Source organism: Gekko japonicus, unplaced genomic scaffold (genome assembly GCF_001447785.1).
Source record: "Gekko japonicus isolate JY-2015 unplaced genomic scaffold, Gekko_japonicus_V1.1 scaffold123, whole genome shotgun sequence".
NCBI lineage: Eukaryota > Metazoa > Chordata > Lepidosauria > Squamata > Gekkonidae > Gekko > Gekko japonicus.
The window spans coordinates 429,751-450,763 of NW_015169176.1; the positions used below are offsets into that span (position 1 = coordinate 429,751).

Consider the following 21,013-nt stretch of genomic DNA (forward strand, 5'->3'; position numbering starts at 1 on the left):
ATTCAGAATTAACTCAAAGATCTAGTTGTACATTTTGAATAATTTGTTGAAAAAATACAGGCTTTGATAGGCCTGGGAAAGCTGTTGCACTGCACTCACTGATGGGTAGGTAGGCTTAAGCATTATGATTTTAGTTGTTGTTTGTTCCTTCAGTTGATTTAATTTTCAACTTGACTAAAGGCTAGACAGGTCCAAGAAAAGGAAAAAATTAGACACTCTCACCATGGTTCTTTAGTGGGAGTAAGTAAGACGGATGCCCTGAAAGTCTAAATGTCTGTACAGGCCCGTAGCTATGGTGGGGGTTTTGGGGGCTCTGCCCCCTTTCTTAAAGGCACAGCCTTACAAGAATTTCTCCTGTAAATGTTTTCCCCTCAATCATTTAAAAACATTTTTAAAGGTGTGCGTTCCTTTAAGCAGTGTGGGGTGCTGTAGTTGACTAATTCCCGCACTGAGTAAGGGGATTGGAGAAGGTGACCTCTAGGATCCCTTCTAACTGTGTCAAGAAACTGGTCTCCTTTAAGTGTTTTTCTGCCTAGGTGTTAGCTTTCTCGACTATAGAAATCATCACCCCCAGCTGCGGGCTTGTGATCAGAATTGTTGCTTAGGCTGGCAGAAGTGATTAACTTGCAGCAGCTGAGAACTGTCATCTAAAGTGGTTGACAGCTTGCAATTTAGAGATCTATCCTGGTAACACCTTTTTATTGAATAAATGGCTTTTCTTTCTGCACTGAGAACTTCAGCCCCACTCAAAAAAAAAATTTGCCCCACAAGCCACAAAATCCTGGCTACAGCCCTGTGTCTGTGTAGGTGAAATATTCTATTATTTCTTTTAATATGCTGTGTCAGTTTGGAGACATTCTGGTGTCTTTGAACTACGTTCTTCCCTTTCTGAACGAAATTCATTTGGTATCTCGTTACTTGACAAGTTATAGCTGTATGTTGCAGCGATGAATTTCCTGAAGCTCCAACGCCTCAAATATGGTTTCGTAGCACAGATCATTCTCCAAGCATGAAGCCATGTTAAGAATGGCTAATCGTTCATCACTCAGGCAACATCTGTCTGCCGTGTATGTAATTCATCTTCACCCTGAACTTGGAATCGCTGTCAGACCCGGGCTGTTAGTCAAGAGGCCATGACCCAACTTCTCCCTTTACTCCACATTTAGGACTACAAGTAGAGTTGGGGTATGTGGAAGGATGCCGTTCACAGCTCTGGTATCCAGGTGACGATTTTGAACATAGCCAGTCCCTCATATACCTTTCATCAGAGCTGCCTGAGTTGGCTTGACTTGGCTGAAGCTGCTCCTGGCTAAGAGCTGTATGCCTGAGACGTTTCAGTAGTGATGGTTGCATGGTGAGTGGGACATGTGGTGCCCCCACAGTTAACTCATGCATAGCTGTGGGGGCATTCAAGCTCAATGAGGCAAAAGTCGTCAGTCACTTCCCAAATGTACAAAGGCACAAGGAGCTGGTCTTAGTGGGCACATGAAGCTCTGTCCTCAGAACATGGCAGCAGGGGCAGATTAAGTCATGCTGAGGCCCTAACATATGTCAAGTTTAAGAGGCCCCAGGGTGGTAGAAAGGGCCCTCAAGTCACAGCCAATTTATGACAATCCCATAGGGCTTTCAAGGCAAGAGAGGGTCAGAGGTGGTTTGCCACTGCCTGCTTCTCCGTAGCAACCCTTCACTTCCTTGGTGGTCTCCCATCCAAGTACTAACCAGGGCTGATCCTGCTTAGTTTCTGAGATCTGAGATCTGACAGGTTAATGGCAAGAAGCTTTGTGGCATTACCCCAAAATTGTTATTTCATTCATTCATTCATTCATTCATTCATTCATTCATTCATCTCTTAATCTGATAAACTGAGGCCCTAAGCTGTAGTTTACTTAACTTCTGCTTAAGTCCAACTGTGCATGACGGACTACTCGAGGGCAAAGTGTCCTCAGCTTGATGCAAAATGATCTCAGTATTTACAAGTTTGCTCTTTGGTTGGAAAAAGAGTTGTATGTTTCCCAGAGTCCTCTTCTGCCTTCCAGTGCTGGAACATGCTCCATTCTGGGCCCTTATTGTATTGTGCCCTGTGAATCGCAGTTTCCAGCTTCAACCATGGCAATGAGCTGTGGGAAATTGAACTGCCCCCACAATGCCCCTTCCACCCAAAGACATATATGGGAACAAGAGACCATCTTAGAGCTGTACAAGTGGTAGCAACTATTAAAGAATTGAGTCAAATAGGTCCCAGTCAAAAAGTTGCCTGGTCAGGAGGTCGGCTCAAGAGTGTGTGTGTGTGTGTGTGTGTGTGTGTGTGTGTGTTATGTGCCGTCAAGAAGTTTCTGACTTAAGGTGCCCCTATGAATTAATGACCTCCAAAGCACCCTCTCGCTAACAGCCTTGCTCAGGTCTTGCAAACAGAGGCCCGTGGCTTCCTTGACTGAGCCAATCCATCTCATGTTGGGTCTTCCTCTTTTCCTGCTGCCTTCAACTTTTCCTAGCACGATTGTCCTTTCCGGTGAGTCTTGTCCAATGAACCTGGTCAAGTAGCTCACAGCACTCAAGAGCTTTTGTCAGGCGCCAGGGGCCTAGCAAAGAATGTCTGCACACGTGCCTGGAAAGCTACTCATGTGCAGAATCTCATTTATAGTCTGAGCTACTGAATAACCGACAGGGGACATCCCATTCCATTTGGAGTACAGCCGAGCACTAGAAGCTAAATAGTTTTCAGTTCAGAATGACAAGCTTTGGCAACATCTCATGATAGGGTGTTTCTGTACTTGGACATGCGTCACGTTTAAACTGGTATGGGGCTATTTCAGCCTGCAGTATAAAAATATTTCTGCTTGTTCTATTTTTATATGTTTTAATGTTCAGTTTCATTTTGAAACCATCATTTCTTGCCTGAGACTTCAGGCACAGTTGCAGTGCAGATTGGTAGAAGAGGACCTTCTCCACCGTAATGGCTGAATTCTGTCTATGGGGAAGACTACAAGGTAGCCTTACCCAATTTGGCTTCCATTCTGAAAGATCCATCTAAAATTAATCTCCACCTTTGCTAATATAAGGCTTATCATGTTTTCTTTACTTGTGCTGTCTGCCTACAAGGGACCCATGAGTTCCAATTAACACTGGAGACCAATTCAAATGATGGAGGGGGGGGGGACTATTGTGCCTTCACCTGGCCATGCCCAGCTGCGACTTGAGAAATGTTTTCACCAGACACAGCCTAACCTAATTAATAAATCTCCATAATACTTCTTTTGCACTCCATCTTCAAAACTGTTACAATTAGGATTTCCATCACGCTGAGCATCTGTGTCCTTCCCTCCCAATTCTATTAGCCGTGAGCCTGCAAAATAGTTCTGGTGAGCTCAAAAAACCCTGTTCATTATTTTGTGAAGTTTTAGTTAGTCCTGATAGAGGTTTAATCTACTCTTACTAATATGGATGCTTTGTAAATTAGTTAATGTAATTACAGTGTCTGATAGTCAGCCTGATTTGGCAAATATAGAAAAATTCAGTGCTTTTTTAAAAAAAAGAAAAGCTCCATTCTCTGTCCTGTTTTATGATCACACAGTGTCCGTGTCCCCAAGGTAGATGTTTACAGAATAATTGATATCCTAGCAAATAATCCAGACCTGGTCAATGTCGCTTTGGGAACAGGCTGAGGATTCCCATCTCTTATCAGACTTTGAAGGGTTTTATTAACTTGCTAGGGAGGCTCCGGCTTCTGGCCCCAGATAGGCTCCGAGAGATTCACAAAGGTCCCTTCTGGGTAATCCCCTTTAAGCCGTTTCTATTAGGTGTAATACCTTAAGAAGACTGATTCCCAAGGCTATCTGTTTTCAGCGAGAGGAGGAGTTGTTAATCAAAACACCCCAGATAGCTTTAAAGCTTTCCATCTCACCGATTAATATCAGAAACCTCAAGAATGTTTCCATTCCTCATTCAAATACGTTTGTACTAACATTAATTTCGAAGGCTTCACGCAGGGCTCCCCTGCTCCACAGAACAGTTGTTCTTTTACGTTCCTCTCCTGCCCTCTCCCCCCCCCCCCCCCCCCCCGTGCAGGTTCTGTTAATCCCCTACGCGACCCGGTCTGGAAAGATGTTTGGAAAACAAACCTGCTGGTGGAGCCAGCCATGTACAAGTATTTTTTAATGCAACAAGAATAGATTGGGTCCCTTGCCTTTGTTAAAATACAAACATCCCCAGGAGAGGAAGGGCAAAGGTGTTATGCCACCTGTCCAGAGACCTTCTCAAGGCAAAATATCCCTCTTTTAAAAGAAAATTCCTACTTTTCTCCTTTTATCGAAATTTTCTGAGGACTGCCTGTTCTTAGTTATCGGTAGGGGGTCATGGCTCGGTGACAGAGTGCTTGCTTTAGGGGTGTCCATTTCAAAAATGTTCATATTAATTTCAGGTCCGAATTTTGGAAAGGGAACTGTTTTGGTATTATGATTTTTGGGAGTATTGTTACCAGCTCAGAATTGGGGAGGGTTTTTTTCCCAGTTAATGAAAATTTGGGATTGTTATTTTTGTTATTCACTTAATTTACAGTCCAAAAAGACTGTTACCATATATGGAACAAGACCAGCCATAAGTTCAAGCTGGATTCAGAAAAGAAAGAGGCACTACAGATCATATTGCAAATTTATGTTGGTTACTGGTGCATACAAGAGAATTTCAGAAGAAAATCAGTGTGTGTTTCATAGATTACAGCAAAGCTGTTGACTGTGTGGATCATGGAAGCTATGGCTGGTTTTAAAAGAAATGGGTGTGCCACAGCATCTGATTGTTATGATGCACATCCTGTACGAACAAGAAGCTACTGTTAGGATACAATATGGAGAAACAGAATGGTTTCCAACTGACAAAGGGGTCAGACAAGGAGAAGAAGAGAAGAAGAGGAGATTGGATTTATACCCTGCCCTTCACTACCCAAAGGTGTCTCAGAGCACCTTACAAACTCCTTTCAAGAACAGCTCTTACCAGAGCTACGGCTTGCCCAAGGTCATCCAGCCAGGTGCAAGTGGAGGAGTGGGGAATCAAACCTGGTTCTCCCAGATTAGAATCCGCGCACTTAACCACTACACCAAACTGGCTATAAGGATGCATTTTACTCCTTATCTCTTCAATCCATATGCAGAACATATCATAAAGAAAAATGGTTTAGATTTAGATGAAGGTGGAGTGAAAACTGGTGGAAGGGAACATTAACAGTTTGAGATGTGCAGGTGACACCACATTATTGGCAGAAAATACTGAAGACTTGAAATGACTATCACTGAAGGTTAACACAGAAAGTGCCAAAGCAGAATTACAGCTGAACATCAAGAAGACACCACAAAAGTAATGTCTAGGGATGGGCACGAACCTGCCCATGACCCTAAGTTCTCCACAAAAATCACCGGGTCATGGTTTGTTTTTGAGGGTTGTTGGGGTTTTTTTAAATCAACATTGCGCAGTGCTATACTGCTTTGACAGTATGGCAATAGGTGTATCAGGTTCCCTGCATTCTCGGATTTCATTCTTTTTTTAAAAAGTCTCTAGCCATTTTGGTTGAGGAGGTATGCCTTTTCTATCTTCACCATGAAAGGAGCTAGAGACTTAAAAAAGAAAAAGAAAGGAAAGGAAAGAAAGTTGGGAGAGCCTGTTACACCCACACGGTTACACTGATAAAACACTATTCAACTGCTGGTTTTTTAAAGTCCCCCGGTGGCAAGGAGAGGGAATGGCCAGCGTGATGGCTAACCCTAGCAAGAGTCTCGGAGCCCACCAGCCCGCCCATGATTTCCCAAGTGTGGGGATGAGCTGTGCCACCCCCAGGGAGAAGCCTCCAGGGAGAACAAAGCCATCGTGGTAAGTCGGGGCCAGTTTGGTCCTTTCCCTTTTAAAATTTAAGGGGCATTGGGTGGAGGCCAGATTGACCCAGCCATTGACACCCTAAAGGGAAAAGAAGAAGAGATTGGATTTATACCCCGCCCTTCACTCGGAGTCTCAGAGCGGCTTACAAACTCCAGTTCCCTTCCCCTCCCCACAACAGACACCCTGTATGGTAGGTGGGGCTGAGAAAGCTCTGAGAGAAGTGCTCCTTCAAGAACAGCTCTGACAGAACTTTGTCTTGCCCAAGGTCATCCAGCAGCTGCAAGTGGGCACTTAACCACTACATCAAACTGGCTCTTTAGTGAGACCCTGAAATGAGATGCCCATTTAAACCTTAAAAATCTTCAGTGCTCTCTTTCCCTTCCTGTTCTTACACCTTCCTGTAACACTCCAGAAATTCTGGGAAGTACACTTCTGTTGCTTCCAGAATTCTGGGAGTGTTTGGGTATCCCCGAGCCGACTTGAAACCACTAATTTCAGATAAAAATTTCAGCTCTGGCATGCCAAATGTTCACGCCTAATCTGATTTGCATGCCGAAGGTCCTAGATTCGATCCCCAGCATCTCCAGTTGAAAGGATCAGGTTGCAGGTGATGTGAAAGATCTCCATCTGAGACTGAGAGTAGACAATACCAACCTAGTGGACCAATGGTTTGACTCTTTAGAAGGCAGCTTCATGCATTCCTGTGTTCAGTTCACTACTTGTCTCCTCCTGTACTGCCTAGCCCAACAGTTAGAGATCCACCTTCTAGGCCCTGCTTTCTGTACCCCCATTTGCAGAAGTGAGGTAGGCGGTGACTAGCGGTGGGGCTTTTCCAATGATGGCACTTTGTTGTTGGAATGCCTTCCCCTTTGAGGTTCATCTGGCACCTACTTTACTTTTTGTCACTGCCAGACCCCAGCTTGTCTTTTGACCCAGAGTGTTCTCTTTCCCAGATGTATTATGGCCAAAGCTGCAAGTAAAAAAACAACAAAAGGTATTGGAAAGTGCCGTCAAGTCACAGCTGACTTATGGCAACCCCGTAGGGTCTTCAAGGCAAGAGATGTTCAGAGGGGGTTTTGCCATTGCCTGCCTCAGCATCACAGCCCTGGTATTCCTCGGAGGTCTCCCACTCAAATACTAGCCAGGGCCACCCCCGCCTAGCTTCTGAGATCTGATGAAATCGAACTGTCCTGGTCAGGGCACTCCAGACTAGGCAGCGTTATTTACATAACTCTGCCTTTGATATGTGCATATTTATTTCTTTATGTATTTTATACTCTGCCTTTCTTGGCTGAGACTCTAGGGGAATTACAGATTTAGGGAAAAAATGCATGTGGATGCATAGGCATACATTCAAGTACTTCTTTGTGCCTGATGGCCATCAACTGACTCTTAGGTCTGATTGCTGCTTCCTGTGCTCCACTTTTTTCAAAAGCCTGGGGAGAAACCTGGGATTTTACCCTCAGGGCGGGCATCAGAAGCCAGGGGAAGGGACTGCCGAGAATCCCAGGTGCCCCCTCCCCCCATTTGGCCCCAAAGATCAGAAGGCCCCCCCCCCGAGATTTATAGATCACCTTTTGGTAGGCAATATGCCACACACACACAACACGCACACACCATTAAGAATCTCTGGTTTACACCAACAGTTGATCTTATGGGAAAGCTGTTTCTGGATTGGGTTGCCTGCTTGAATGACCGCCCCATAACACCAAACAACCAGCACATCAGGGACACAGGATGCAAACATCTGGTTCCCGGCTTGCAATCTGAAGTTGATCTGCTGTATATAGTGCCTTGATCGGCTCTTCCCTCCTCCTCCTCCTCCTCAAGCACTGGAACAGAAATCTTGGCCACGGCAGCTCTGGACTTTTCCCCATTTCTCGTGACTCATCTGGGCCTTTCTTTCGGTACCCGGCCCTTCGTTCTCCCCGGTGCTCTTCCTTGCTTGCCTAGACCACAGGCCTGGCTATGCCACAAGGACCCGTTTCTGGACTTTGCTCCAGGTGATTCGGTTTTCTCATAGGACGGGAAGGCGATCCCAGATGGAGCAGCATTCCTGTAGCTGGCTCTCCACTGCAGACGCTGAATCCAGCTGCGAACAGAAGAAAAAGTCCCTCCTCGTTTAAACACTGCTTCATATCTTCTTGTACAGATAGAGTTCCCCCCCCCCTTCCCATGTGATTAACAACCTTGTATGAGAACGTCTGCCATGAACAGTGATCGCTAACAGGCCGGCTTTCTGACTTAAACTTGAATCCCGGGGAGAGCACGGGCTGGAGCAACAGCTGACTTCTTTCCTCTAAGAGTGAATCAAAGCTGATTCCATAATTGTGATTAAATTGGAAACTTACCATCGGCTACGTCGTTCCAGGTCTTTGTTCTATAGGAGGCTACTAATGCTGAAACAGGAGGAAATCCTGCCGCAAAAGGCTCTTTCTTTTCCCAGTGCGAGAGATTCGCAAGGGGAAATGCAGCTGGTGACCTCCTTGGATGCATACTGTTAATCCTAGAGAAATTCCCCCTGTGTTCTTGTCTGTTCGCCATGTGACTTGAGCCAGCTTTCCTTTCTAATGGGTAGCAGCTGCTGACATCACGGTTCACCCTCTAACAAAGCAGTCAGATTGGGCGGTTGGTATCTGCCGCTGATACACTGGCTCACCAACGGAGGTTCCTCCCAATACAACACATTGTATTCGCAGGTGTGTGTGTGTGTGTGTGCGTCTACGCGCACATGCATAATATATTTACATAGGCGTGCGCACAACCAGTCTGTCGGCGCATGGGCTCCTTCATGATGGGCAATTGAATCCAGAGATGTTTTACAAGGGCAGTCAGAAGCTTCTTTTAAATAAGCCTGCTATGCCTCACGTATCCCAGACCTCTTTCATTTGTCTGCATTTCATCCCACTTCTCCGTTACGTTTGCTTCTTCTCCGTTTTGAGACCTCCCGTCTTCTTCTTTTTTGCCTTCTGGACCGTTTCTGTTTTCTCAGTGCAGAGAGAGATGTAATTATGGGAAAGGCTTCTAACAGCAGGCCTCAGTTTGTCTTTTTGATTTGTTTTATGTTTTAGTTTCTAATTTTATTTTAGTTTACTTTTGGGCTCATCTCTGCATGTAAAAACAGGAAAGGCTGAAACTAAAAGCCTAATATTTGCTTTTTTAAAAAATTCAAGACAGGTTTCCTGGTTAAAATGCAAGTTTCTAATCTGGTATCAACGTCTGTCTTTTTGTGCTCGGATAGCCAAGTAATGATTTAAGTCAGGATTTGGTCTCAGTTTGTGTTTTAAAGGACTTTTCAAAGTAAAACACAGAATTTCCTGTTAATTTCATCGTATTTGTTCCTAGTCACTTAGACCTCAATCTATTACACAAAATTGGTACTTGAGGGTACTTTGGAGCCCTAGTATTTCCAGGCGTCTATGCAGGGCAATAAGAAAAGAATTCTAATTTCAGAGAAGCACTGGTGCCCAAATCCAGTTATTTATTTATTTATAAATTTATACCCCTCTTTCCTCCCCAACAAGTACCCAAAGCGTCTTACAACACCATTCTTCCCTCCTCCATTTTATCCTCACAACAACCCCATGAGATAGGCTAGGCTGAGAGACAGACTGAGTGGCCCAAGGGTCCCCCAGCTAGCCTCAGTGGCAGAGGAGGCGTTCAGACCCAGGTCCTTCAGGTCCTAGTCCAGAGTTCTGACCTTTACACTAAGCTGACACTGTCCTCAAAAGTAGGCTTCCAGGCTGAGCAGGGAATTTTAGGACATCAAGATGAGTGGCACAGACAACCCCCTCACCTGAGCCAACATCTGGGCCTGTCTACATATAGCACCTATTGAAGAGGCGAAACCCCACCAAGCCTCAATATATGTGTTAAGTGACCGTCAAGTCACTTCCATCCTGCGGTGACCCTAGGAATGAATGACCTCCAGAACGTCCTGTCATGAACAGCCTTGCTCAGGTCTTGCAGACCAAAGGCAGCAGCTTCCTTGATTAAGTAAACCCATCTCCTGTTGGATCTTCCTCTTTTTCCTGCTGTCTCCCACTTTTCCTAGCATTATTGCCTTTTCCAGTGACTCTTGTCTTTTCATAATGTGACTGATGTATGACAGCCTCCGCTTAGCCACTCTAGCTTCTAGGGAGAGTTCAGGCTTCATTTGATCTAGTACCCATTCATTTGTCTTTTTGGCGGTCCTCAGTATCCATAAAAACCTCCTCCGACACCACATTTCAGATGGGTCAACTTTCTTCCTGTCAGTTTTATTCATTGTCCAACTTCCACACCCACACATAGTAACGGGGGATAACTATAGTATGAATCATCTTAATCTCGGTCACCAACGATACATCTTTACACGTAAGAATTGAGCTGTCTTTCTTGCCCTGTACCAAATAACTGATTAGCAGGATTTGGGATTTCTTAGAAGGAATAGACAACAGGGATCGCCCAGCGACTCCATACTTGCTTTATTAAGCGAGAACTTCAGAATGCTAAAATCATACACATTATTATTATTTTGATCCTTTGTATCCCATTTTGCTCCTACACCAAAGTGGGACCCAGATCAGGTAATGCCATAATAAACCATAATAAAACAAAAAAGCCCACCAGCAAAATGAAACCAAACCGTAGTGAGCAGTTCTAGTTTTGATCCAGATTGCCACTGTTTATAATTCACCCTGCTCCCTCACTGGCGGTCGGGGCAGCTACAGATCTCGGTGTCAAGGTAAAGAAGACGCCCTGGTCCCTGCTCACCTGGTTCAAATAACTTGGAATTAGTAATCTCTGTGCACATTGGCCTGAATTGCTTCACAGATCTCATGCACAGATCTGGTTACTTATAATCTCAGGCCCGTCCTTTGTCGTGGCATTAATTTCCTCCCTCTTGCTTATCTTTTGGTCTGTGAGAACTGCATAAAACACAGTAATTGTGCCGTTCTTCACTGGTAGGGGTGGATGTGGGCAGCATGACAATTTTCCTTTATAATGCCTTGTTTACATCCAGCCTCATAACTTCTTTTCCCTCCCTCTTTTGCAAGTAAGATTTAAACTGTTGATAAATAACATCTTTAAAAATAATCACGTTTGGTTGCTTGATCTCCCTCTCTCAGCCGTTCCCGGTGTCACGGCTGCGTAATCTGGCCCAAATGTGTGGTTTGTCAACAGGTTTCGGGGCAGAAACATGTGCCTAACGCACTGAGCTTTGTCAGTTCCCAATTAAGGGTTACCCAAAGAAGCAGCATCGTGCTCTTTTGTGGTCAAGGCCCGGGAGTTTATTGTGTCTCTGGCACCACTCCAGACCTCCAAAAAAGCTCAACGAGAAAAAGAAGCCCGAGCCCTGCATTATTTCCCCCCCCATAATGTGTCAAAAGGTTTTGTGCTTGCTTTGGACACAAAAAGGAGCTCTTTGTGCATTTAATGAGCAATTAAGTTCAGTGTCAGGATGTTGAGTTTAGGGTAGGGTTAGGCTCCCCAGAACCACAAACGTTTATATTGGATCATGGTGGGGGTTTTTTTCTTTCAAAAAAGGCATTCCAACTCAGAGTAATGGCATTCCTGTCTTCTTGAGCAATGGGGGAAATGACAGATTTATGTCACATGGGAACCCACTGCAGGACTGTGCTGTGAATTCCAACCTTTCCAAAGCCATCTGGCTGGTAAATTCAGTTGGACAACCCTTATTCCTTTCCCTTTGTTTCCCTTTAACTTGTTTTTAGGGAAGCAGTGGTGAAACCTGAACTTCTGCAATGTGCCATAGCAGTTTCCCCTTTTAAGGAAAATGCTTTTTGACTAGCTTTGCCCTAAAATGACATTATGGGACATGTGGTTTCATCCAGCAAAGGGGGAGAGGTGGCTTTTGGTGTAAGGCTTTGCAGGCCCAGATTGCTGGCAAAGCTTGCTTTAACAGACGTCAATGGGTGGTTGATGCTCCAAGAAGCAGGAGCACAGGTTGTACCTACCTCTCCAGACAGGGGGAACTGAGACCCCCATGTTCTGCCTGGATTGTACATAGCAGGAGACGGGAATGAGAAGTAAAAGAAAATGGAGAAATGCAAGGTGTAATTATACAGTTGGCTGGCCTGAAGCCCAAGTTTGCTGCTCTTGCTTTGGGGGAACTGATTTGTACATCAACAAGACACTAAGAAAAGCCATAAATCACCAGCACATTCTTCTGTCATGGGGTGTGTGAAACAACATAGCTGCCTCATGGGAGTCTTCAAGGAGCATGAAGATGCTTTGGCATGAGCATTCCATTGGGCAGTGTCCTACCGCTCCATGTGCCAAAGTTGTAGTTTTCCAGCGTTCCTATTCATTGCTCTTTATGATCCCTGTGAAGATCTGTCCCAGCCTCAAGAGACCAGTGTAGAGTAACAGACCCATATGGGCTGGGCAGGGGGCTGGATTGAGGATGGTCAAGGAGCTGCAATCACTCCTCCTTCATCTTCCACTAGTGCAAGTTCGAGGGGGGGGGTCATCCCCTTGTCCCTACTCACTTCAGCCCTCCAACCCACCCAACTGTTCTTTTGCAGGGATCCAAAAAGTATCTTTCCAGGGATCCAAAAAGGGCTTCAGCAGAGCAGAGAACATTGGAAACCTCCATGTGCCCACTGCACTTGGATGGTAGGATGCTTCCCATCGTGTATATTGAAGCCGCATGGCTACCACATGGGATTTCTTTTAATGGATTCCTTATAATTGGTCCTCCATGGCCGACTTTGCTAGAGAAAAAGACCAAAAAAAGTTCTTTCCACCTGCAGGGGCCACCTCCACAAGGGCCATGCCAACTGCCACCAGTGACTGCAGGGCCAGAATGCAGCTGGAAGCCAATCCGGCCAGCGAGCCCTCAGGTTGTGCACTTTGTTTCCACTTCACCTGCCCCAAGATCAGGCTGTTTGTTCATCTGCATGATTAGATGAGGCCCAAACAAAATGAGATTATGGGATCCAAGTGAACAGAGCTCATACACTTGAAAATCTGCAAGTAGCTGTGGGGGACCGGATTGCAATGGAGGCTGTGGTGCAGAAAACTGAGGGTTTAATCCCTCTCCAATGGCATTTTTGTGGTCTCAAACACCACCCCAGTCACTACCTGTGCCTCAGTCATTGATATTTGGGAGTGAGAAATATAGGCTCTCAAATGGTCTTCTGTACCCCATACCCCACCACAGCAAGGCAAATGCTGGGAAGTAGGTAGGAACCAAGCTGACTGAGAGCCTAAAAAACAAGAGGTGAAAGAGGGTTAAATCCTCCCATGCTATGGCCCTGTTTGGAAACCCCCCCCCCCCGGCCTCCCTGCTTTTTACAGTTTTTAATGGTGTGGAAGATCCATTCCCAGATCTACCATTGTCATGTCTAGTTTCGCTCTGAACTGCTAAGAATGGCCTTGTGAGGGATTCTCCATCGCTACAGAATAACCTGCAGCCATTCTCGGAGCTCTGCCTACTGATGTTAACGTGGCAGAAACATGCGTTTCAGCATGCTCCAAGCCTGAAAGCTGACCTCGCTTGTGGAAGAGAGCATGAGTCTCAGTCATAACGAAAGACGGCTGGGATTTTTAACATTAAGCCTTCCTGCGAATTAACCAGAACTAATATTTCTGCATTTGAACCTTCGCTTTGCCTATGTGAAATCCACTCCCAGATGGCAGCTCAGTTCCTGACCTCTAGCACATCAATGCCCAGACACGCTGAAAGATAAAATGTAGTTTTGTCTGACGCTCAGAACTGCTGCTGGTGAAAAAGTAGAATTCCTCTGAAAAAATATACTAACCACTGCCTCCCACTCACTAAGATTCTCTTCTTGTAATCTTAGGAATGAGTGTGCCAGTGTGGGGATAGTCTTTCTAAATCCTTTTTTCTTAGTCCAAGGCCAATCCGCATGATACCCCAGAGCAACTTGCAGAGGGAAAAAGCCGTCCAGGGTGACCTGCAGCCATGTTGGCTCCACTCTAAACTGCCCACATGCAAATTATTGATGTACCCGATTGCCCTGATTATTTTTCTCATGCTATTGCAAATGGGGCGGGGAAGGGTATGCCAGAAGTCAGTCCTTGATGAATTAGGTAAATATTATAGGCTGAGATCATTTCCACAGTAGTGAGATTCCTGTATTGACATTGTTAAAACTACGTATTATGAGAAATTTTCTGCAGTAGATTTTTCCTCACCAGGTGCAAACCCGAAGTTTTCTCCTTCTTACCCCTACGTTTTCAGAACTCACTAAAACTGGGGATTATGAAAATGCAAGATAAGAAGGAGAAAACTTTGGGTTTGCACCTGGTGAGGAAAAATCTACTGCGGAAAATTTCACATAACACGCGGTTTTAAAAACGTCAATGTGGGGAATTTCACCGCTGCGGAAATGGTCTGAGTGGAACACAAGCAAGGTTGCAACATGGATTTATAAAATTTTTAGCTGGTTTTAGAAATGAGTAAATCCTAGATAAATAGAGAAGCAGCTTTGAGCCTGAGAATTCCTTGCTACATGAAATAGCTATAAGAGTGAGAGTGTGTGTTTGTGTGTGTTTTAATTCATAGGAATGGTCAAGAGTGATAGCCAGTTGCAAAGAGTTAGGAGCCAGTGCTGCATGAAAGAGGACGAATCTTAAACAGAACCAGGCAGGAACAGAGACACCATTACCTCAGCCCCATCCCAGCAAACGAAGGCAATAAACAATACAACCAACTACATTCCTCTCCAATTTACACAATATTTGCTATAAGTGCTTGCCACATGTATTGATCATGTGCAAACAATAATATGCATTTTATGGTGGAAAGGATTTTTCCCCATTGTGGTGGGTTTTCCCCCTCCTGTCTGTTAGTTCTGGTGCTTCATATCCCATGAGTCATTGCTAGCTTTCTAAAGGAAGTTGTAGAAGCTGTATCCAGTATTTTAAAGGAGAGCCCATAGATGGCTTACATAGTCTCCCTCCATTCAGATGCTTTGGAATCAAAGCCAGCAGCTGGCAGAGAGTAGAAGCATCGTCTGAATGTTCTGAATGCCATGGGCTAAAAAGAAAACGTCACCTCATCCCAGGATTCGTGAGCCAGCAAGCTTACAACTCAACACATCAACTGCACATGGAAACCCTTGCAAACAAACATGCCAATCAAAAGCATAGAAGAGCTCTGGCGGTCTCTTTGAGTCACTGGATATAAGAAGCTCTGATTGGATCCTCTTCTCTTCCTTCCTACTTAAGGCAATTTGCAAATTGTTGTGCGAAGCACTGACCTTGCCGTTATTCTAAACTAATGCTTTGGATTGGATTGGATGATACCCAAAGTGGATTTATTTTATATTAAATTCAGAGTTTATATTATACTCAGAGAGTTAAGATGGCTGCCTCAGGACCCTGATTCCAGTTTGAGGAATAGCAATCAGTCTCAGTTTTGTGTTCTAAAATGTAAGGATTTTTTTCCCCATAGCCTTCCCTGCCTGTTGGGCTGTAAATTTGTGCCGGAAATAGTCCCCTAGCTGATAGAATACATTACCACTGAAGGTGTCCTACAGTTGTTGGGGCTTCTTATTAAACGACATTAGAGCAACAGCTCTTGTTACTTTCGAAACTTCAGTGCGGTGGGCTACACTGTTGTCAGGTTGTCACGAGTGCTGAAGAGCTCGAGGTCCCCCCCCCCTTCTTCCCAGCAAGATGTGAAAATTAGAATGTATTGCCGGGTGTTGTATAAAGCAATTATCTGTGAATATAAAAAGCCTTTTTAGCAAACAAGTGGCATTGTTATAATTATTTTAAATGAAAAAGAAAATAAAAAGTCTCTGGCTCAGACACCTAGAGACAGTGTGGATAACTTTATTAGTTCCCACTTCAAGGTCTGCAGTGCAGATGCTAATCTAATAAGAATGCATTAAAGTACTGAACAGAATAGGAGTGGAAGAAACTTCATTTGCTAAATCAAGCCCTGGCGTTACACAAACTTAGCTTTCCCCTCCCCCTCCTCTCTTCTTCGTCTTCTTCTTTTGCAGTTTTCCGTCCGCAGCTTTAACAGTCCGTGGAAATTTTAAAAGGTACACTGACCCCCCCCCTTTTTTTTTAAAGATGGAAATGTGATTTCATTAAACAGTATTCCTCCCCGCAAACTCTATGTGTTAAAAGCCCCTGCTCGGGTTTTCAGATAATTCCATTTTGTTTGTTTTTCTAATTCTAAAAAAAATAATTTAGATGGGCCTGTGTACTTGAGTAAATTGGATTTTAAAAAAAATCTCTGTGCTTAGACATTTTCTAGTGGGAAAAAAAAAGAGAGACTTTGGTGAAAATAACAGTATGTATACTTTAACACCACAAGCTCGTTTAAAGGACGGGCAAAGTTTGAGTCCAGTGGCAGCTCTGAGACCAACAAAGTGGGCATGAGCTTTCATGTGCATGCACACAAAAACTTATACCCAGAATTAAAAAAATTTGCTCTTAAAGGTGCCACTGGACTCAAGCTTTCTTCCGTTGCTTCAGACCAGCACCCCACCTGATTCTGTATAAAGCATCTGTTTGTATGCCATTGTGCCAACGGCATACTCAGTCACAAACATAACTGACTCCCCACTCATATTTAATGCATCGTCTTAGCAGGTTAAGATGCTAGCGTGGCTCCATCTCCACATCTGAATCATATCACTGTAGATGGAAGATTTAAACCTTCTGATTGTTGCTACTGAATCATCATGGGGAGTTTCAAGGAGGTGTTCTGGTGTGTGTGTGTGGGGGTGGGATTAGCAGAATCTGCTAATCCAAAAAGGGTCCCCCGTGCTTATGCCTTGTTGTACTAAGACTAGGCCCAGTAATGCAGGTCAACATCACTGACCTCAGGCCCTTGGAATGGTTCACTTATTTATTTCATAAAAACATAGAGTTTGGAAGGTACCTCCAGGGTCGTCTAGTCCAACCCCCTGCATAATGCAGGAAATTCACAAATTTGTTGTTGTCAAGTCGCACAGTCGAGTCCGACTCTTCGCAACCTCATGGACAAGATCCCGCCAGGCCTTCCTGTTTTCCGCTGTCCTCTGAAGTTTGCTCAATTTCATGTTCGTTGCATCTATGACACTGTCTAACCATCTCATCCTTTGCCGTCCCCGTCTTCTTTGACCTTCAATCTTTCCCAGCATCAGGGTCTTCTCCAGTGAGTGCTCCCTTCTCATTGGGTGGCCAAAGTATTTGAGCTTCAGTTTCATTATCTGGCCTTCCAGGGAACAGTCAGGGTTGATTTCTTTTAGGATTGACTGATTTGATCTTCTTGCATTCCAAGGGACTCTCAAGAGTCTTCTCCAGCACCATAGTTCAAAAGAATCTATTCTTCGGCGCTCAGCCTTCCTTATAGTCCAACTCTCGCAGCCATACATGACTACTGGGAATACCATTGCTTTGACCATGCGGACTTTTGTTGGCAGGGTGATGTCTCTACTTTTTATCATGCTGTTTAGGTGTGCCATCACTTTCCTCCCAAGGAGCAGGCGTCTTTTAATTTCATGGCTGCAGTCACAGTCTGCGGTGATCTGGGATCCCAGGAATGTGAAGTCTGTCACTACTTCCATGACTTCCTCTTCTATTTGCCAAGGAGTGATGGGGCCGGATGCCATGATCTTAGTTTTTTTGATGTTGAGCTTCAAGCCCACTTTTGCGCTCTCCTCTTTTACCCTGAGTAAGAGGCTCTTTAGGTCCTATTCATGATCTTTTCCCCAGCAATCTTAATTCACAAATACCTCCCCCCTACACACACCCAGTGACTCCTGTTCCATGCCCAGAAGATTAACTTCATTTATTTAAAGTGTGCCCCCAGTCTTCGTCCCCAGTGGGAGACCTAAAGTGACTTATAACATCCTCTTTTTCTCCATCGTATCCTCACAGCACCCTCTGAAGTCGGCTAGGCTGAGAGTGGCCCAAACTCCCGACCGGCTTCTGTGGCAGAGCAGGGATTCAAACCTGGGTCTCCCAGATCCTAGTCCAACAATGTAACCACTACACCACACCAGCTCTCGGCTGAAAGCACGCAAAGCCCCATGGCTCAGTGGTGGGGCATCCGCTTGGCATGCAGAAGGTCCCAGGTTCAATCCCCAGCGTCTCCAATTAAAAAGGACCGGGTAGTAGATGATGTGAAAGACCTCTGCTTGAGACCCTGGAGAACCACTGCCAGCCTGAGTAGACAATACTGGCCGTGATGGGCCAATGATCTGATTCAGTGTCAGGCTGCTTCCTGTGTTCATGTGACCTAATAGACAACTGAAATATTTAAGAGCAGTCCACAACAGCGGAGCATTTTACTGGTACCTTTATTCACCAGAACTAACTCAACAGGTAAAACACCAGACCAATGGAGAGATGCTCTTATTCTCGCTATATTTAAGAAAGGCGAACAAACAAATCCAAGTGATTACAGGCCAGTTAGCTTGTTACCATTGATTAGTAAACTATGTGCATCCTTTTTATTATAAGTTAGCTGACTGGATATATTCAGAATCAGTCCTAGGTACAGAGCAAGCAGGTTTTAGACAAGGAGCCTCCAGTAAGAAAATAAGAGAAGCCCATGTTGGATTAGGCCAATGGACCATCCAGTCCAATACTCTGTGTCACACAGTAGCCAAAACTCAGGTGCCATCAGGAGGTCGACCAGGGGGGTCAGAACTCCAGAAGCCCCCCCCCATTGCTGCCCAGGCACCAAGAATACAAAGCATCACTGCCCCAGACAGTGTTCCCTCTTGCCATACAATCAATCAATCAATCAATCCAATCATGTTCCCTGTATACCTTGTGGCTAATAGCCACAAATGGACCTCTGCTCCATATGTTCATCCAATCCCCTCTTGAAGCTGTGTGTGCTTGTAGCTGCCACCCCCTGCAGCAGTGAATTCCAAGTGTTAATTACTCTTTGAGTGAAGAAATACTAATGATCTGCTATTGATAATTGTATTATTTTAAGTCATTTGGCAGAAAAATATGCCCCCTGTGTTCAGTGAAAGCTGTGTGTGGCTTTCATGGATATGAAATTGGCATTCGATTTGATTCCTAGGACATATTTACGGCAAAATTTTTGGAAACCACGATTAATATATCATGGCCTATTAAACTGTTGCAATAAAGCCATCTTTACTGGCTTACAGAACAAGTAGAGTTAGTTTTGGTGTCCGAGTTCCCTTAGCCTGCTCGTAACAGCTGTGTCTTACTTCCATTTGCCATCCAAGAATGTTTTCCTAACCAAGTGATTCAGAAACATTACAAAGCCTGTATCCTCTTTGACCATCCTGCTGTCTTCCAAACTCTAAAATCTGCACTTGGTGTGGAACAATTGAACAGGGTGAGAAAAGAAAAGGAAAAAGTAGCTATTAGTGACAACTAATGAATTAGCTTTAATATTTATTCTTGCATTAGAAGTTTAATTTTCCCTGATAATTTGTCAGGGAAATACCTGACAAGCCAGCAATTAAACTGTAATCGGTCACCAAGATGTTTACGTGGATTAATAGATCTCTCCTTTGAACGTACACTCGTGAGTTTTGAAATAATAGCTATAATATAAGGTAGCATGACCCCACTTGAGTCTTAACAAAAAAAATCAAATTCTGTCATTTTAATGCAAATTGTACCTTTGGAAATGATGGCCTGAAAAGAAAGGGTTTCCATGGTAACCTTAGGGAACCACATAACCTGTTTATCATAACTTCTCCACGAAGCAAATTGCAGAGTGGAGAGCTGGCTTTGATGTCAGCTGTATTTTCCTGCAGACACCCTTCTAAAAAACGTTGTGCAAAAGGACAATTTAACTCAACACTCTTAAACTTTGTTCTAACGCATAACGGGGGCAAGGCGGGGGGAGCCCTTCCGCAAAACCGCATTTGAGTCGAACACTCTCGGCTTCATTCAGAACTGACCTTTTTAAAGCTTTTTAAAAATTATTTAATTCTGGTTTGGAAGCCAAATCAACCTCTTGAAAGGCTAAACCAAAAATGAATACTTGTAGAAGATCTTTTCCACTCTTCTCTCGCCCCACCCCTTCCCCTTGCTGGGTGTTTGAGAAAAGCTTTTCACAAGCTCTTCTAAACCAATTAGAAGTTTTATTTTCCTGTTCTGTTTTCCTTCTGAGAGAGAGAGAGAGATGGCTTTCACTGTCTCTGGACCTTTGCGGTGCTGTCAGAGGAGGAAGACTATATTGATCGTACTTCGCATTCAGAGCTGATGCTGGCTGAATAGCCGGCATCTGGATCCAGCTACTAGGCAAAGGGGAGCGTCAGAAGCTTATACTTGAACTGGATCTGTTCTGGTTCAAAGAGAAGATCTCTACCCGTCCCTTATTTTTTAGGGTCACGAAGAATAAGGAACAGATGTTGCCGTCCCCCACCCCCAGTGCCTTGCTTTGAAGTGCTATTTGAGTCAACCAGCGGACAAGGCTTGACCCTCTATCTGGTGCTTTTTTAGAACTGGAGCTCTAAAGAAGGCATTGCCCATCTGGCATCCATCTGGTACCAGCGAGCGACAGATAGGGCCAGATCGCAGAAATAGTATACCAACTGCTAAATTGGTATCGGCAAGGAAGGGAAGGTTGCCACCTCGTCATGATGGCGAGCTTAAGGAAACAATATCTGTAGCATTTGGAAAGTTGGGACCGACGGGATTCCAAACAAGAGAAAAGGGGGAGGAAAGCCGGATGGTGCGGCATATGGAATACAGTTACTCTCCAAATCTTTGCCACGGATGACTTTAATAAATATTAATGCGGGATGGCTGGGTTCTGGGGGATGCCTTCTGTAGACATCCAGAAGGTGACGTTTGGAGAGCTTTCCAGCCCTAATTTGGGAATGGGGGAGGAAGAGGAGGAGGGATGTTTCTCATTTCTCTGTTCTTACAGGCATCAAGGCGGGTTTGCAAATTCTAGACAGTGATGTTACCCGAACGCACCTCTGGTTTGTTCATTAGGTTAGGAGAAGTAGGGCAAGGTGAAATCTACACACGAGAAATCTCGGTCTCTTTTCTTCCATGTGGCTATTCTAAGTTGCTGCTTCAAGGAGTTAGTTGCCCCATGTTTTTATTTTATCTAGTTCCCCGTCTCCAGCCTGTAAAGGAGCATGCCGGCTTGCACGGGAGCTAAATGTTTAGCATGTAAAAATACAACTGGAAAGGATTTCCTGCCTCCGGGCTGCTCCTTCTGCGCAGG

At 44.6% G+C, this 21,013-nt stretch overlaps 1 protein-coding gene across 1 annotated transcript in view; it reads left to right on the forward strand.

Moving 5' to 3' along the window:
• Positions 1-21,013, forward strand: part of PARD3B (par-3 family cell polarity regulator beta) — a gene marked incomplete at its 5' end in the record, with an annotated part of 453,865 nt that overhangs the window by 349,334 nt on the left and 83,518 nt on the right. The gene's annotated exons all lie outside the window — the stretch shown is intronic.